Raw genomic sequence first — 2,942 nt, 5'->3', positions numbered from 1 at the left:
TTAATTTCTTTCCATAAAGTGTAAGAAACAGCCAAAACTTAAAAGAAAAATGATCTATATAATGATTTATCGATGAGACCAGCAATGTTTCTTTTTCTCTTTTGACTAAAGAGTTGAAAAGTTAGAACACTATATTAAAAGTTAAAAGAAGACTTCTCCACAACTTCTATTCCTGGAGATACAAAGCATACATATATCCACAGAGATTCTCCAACTAATCTTCCCTTGTATTTATATGCTAAGGGTATAATATTACACAATGTGCTAAACATATGTGTTTTTTAACCTCTGCTCCTCTGCTCAGGTTTTATTTCTTTTTACTTAGGATGGTCCTACCTCACAAATTCCTTTTTGAAGAGTTTTAGTCGCATATTATTCTACAAACTAGATTTAACACAATAACATCTTCCCTAAGATTTTTTAAAATTTCATTTGACTGTTGTTATTTGATTTGCTATCTCAAAAAGATATAGGTATAAATATATAGATACATAGGAATACAGATATAGATATATAGGTTATGCATGCATGCTTTGTATATATTTTGACCACTCTAGGGAAACTTTAGATTTTGATGAGAGAACAATAGGTCATAACCAATTTCCAAACAAATTTTTAAGCCTGAAATTATAAGAGTGTGGCAACATACACACACACACACACAAATGTGTGTGTGTATATATATATATATATATATACATATATATATTAGTATATGAATAGGTTTCATTTATGTATTGGTGTTTACAATAATAAATCTACGAACAAATATAAACTGTTAATAGTTTGCTTTTAGTTTTGACATTGTAAGTTTTACTATGGCTTGCTTGGTTTCCTCTTCATTCATACAATCTGATGTTCTTAGCAAACAACAGATAGAGGATTTGATTGCTTGAAGTGAAGTAAAATTAATGCAGAAAAAAATATATGGAGACCTAGCATTAAGGATAGGCACTAAACCCAGGAGGGATCCTTAATTATCAATTGAACAGTCTAAGATTTATCTGATAGAATTCTGAGGAAAAGACTGGCATGAGAAGTTTAAAACCGAGAAGAGAGTATGCTAGATCAGTGGATCTCAATACGTGGGTCACAACCTTTCACAGTGGTCACATATCAGGTATCTTACAGATCAGATACTTACATTACAATTCATTATAGTAGCAAAGTAGCAGTTATGAAGCAGCAATTAAAATAATTTTATGCATGGGGTAATGTCAATGTAAGAAATTGTTTTAAAGGTTGCAGCACCTGAAAAGTTGAGAACCACTGGTGTAGATTATGAATGGTGAATACCTTTATGTAACACTAACAAAAATGAGAACAATAAGGAGTAGGAGGAGGAAGAAGAAGTAAAAATGTGAAAGGAAGAAAAGGTGGACAAAGAGAAATAGCAAAAATAGCAAACATTTATTCAGTATCATGAAAAAACTTCCTTAACATTAATGGTTTCATATCAGATATTATTTATAAAATAGATTTTTTAGCACTGCCCTCTACATTTGCAGATAAAGCTACATAAACTATGAGACACAACTGTACATAAAGTCATAGAACTGGTAATTGTCATCTGGAATTTAAACACCTTTAGCTTAACTCCAGAACATACACTCAGAAACTCTGTGCTGAATAATTTAGAATCATAATTTATTTGATGTTACCACATACTAAACTAATTTCATGTGCTCAATAGCATCAATAAATTAAAAATAAATAATTTTGATTTTATGTTCTTACTAAGAACAAAATAGTAAGATAATTTCAAATAAAATGAGCATATAACATATTCTGGCAAAATTTCACTTGATGATCTTAATATGACATTTATTTCTTTACACTAGAAACTACCATAGACATTTAAAAGTAAGTAGTAATAGTAGGTTAAATGTGACAAAAAAAAAAACCATAGAAGATGTGAATCTCCAAGAACATCTGCCATTAAGACAAAGTGACTAAGCAGAAAAACACTTCATAAGATAGGCTATATAAAGATACTGGCCTTATTAACATTTTCTAATTGAACACTTACATATCTAAAGTACATAGATGGCCTAGAAATATTAATTCCTTAAACTTTGAATTAATACATCTTATAAATATTCTATACTAAGTTGATTGTCTTTAAATTTTTTTGGTTGTTTTTTTCGAGACAGGGTTTCTCTGTATAGCCCTGGTTGTCCTGGAACTCACTCTGTAGACCAGGCTGGCCTCGAACTCAGAAATCCACCTGCCTCTGCCTCCCAAGTGCTGGGATTAAAGGCGTGCGCCACTACCGCCCAGCTCATCTTTAAATATTTTTACAAACAGTCTTCAAGGCTTATTATATAATTGCTTTGGCTATTCAAATAAATGATTTTGTTCTATTAAGTACAGTAATAGAAATAGATTAAGCAAAACATTTTGATAGAATACATCCATGTTTATCAATCCCCCTATTTTCACTTCATATATGTGTGTGTGAGGGTGTGTGTGTGTGTGTGTGTGTGTGTGTGTGTGTGCGCGCGCTCACATGTGAGAGGGAGCCTATGTATTTAATATAAGGTAATTTTAATGATAAAAGCTATCCAGTAAACATACAGTGCATACAAAAAGTAAAACCAAATTTTCCATGGCATAAAAACTTCTGTATACTTGATCGAAAAGGCAAAATAGCACATTTTGCCCAGAAATCACTAAACAATTTTGCATGCTATAATAATATAACATATTCCCTGCTGCCCCTTCCTCCCCCCTCTTTCACAGAAGCATGCAACATGTATGCAAGACAAGTGTAAGCCCAAGCATGCAAGTATGCACAGATGCACACATATTACACAGACAGGTAGAATGTTCAGTACAGAAAAGAATCATTGAAGTAATATTGCATGCTATAATAACATGACTCTGTCTCTCTCCCTCCCCTTCCTTCCTCCCTCTCCCTCCCTTTTCTCTTCTCTCTCTCC

General features: G+C 32.3%; 1 protein-coding gene across 1 annotated transcript in view; it reads right to left on the bottom strand.

The window, feature by feature from the left end:
* Positions 1–2,942, bottom strand: part of LOC116088239 — a 204,696-nt gene that overhangs the window by 164,071 nt on the left and 37,683 nt on the right. The window lies entirely within an intron of this gene.

Source organism: Mastomys coucha, chromosome X (assembly GCF_008632895.1).
Source record: "Mastomys coucha isolate ucsf_1 chromosome X, UCSF_Mcou_1, whole genome shotgun sequence".
Classification (NCBI taxonomy): domain Eukaryota; kingdom Metazoa; phylum Chordata; class Mammalia; order Rodentia; family Muridae; genus Mastomys; species Mastomys coucha.
The sequence above is the reverse complement of the archived record's forward strand: the minus strand, read 5'-3'. Positions and strand labels throughout refer to the sequence as shown.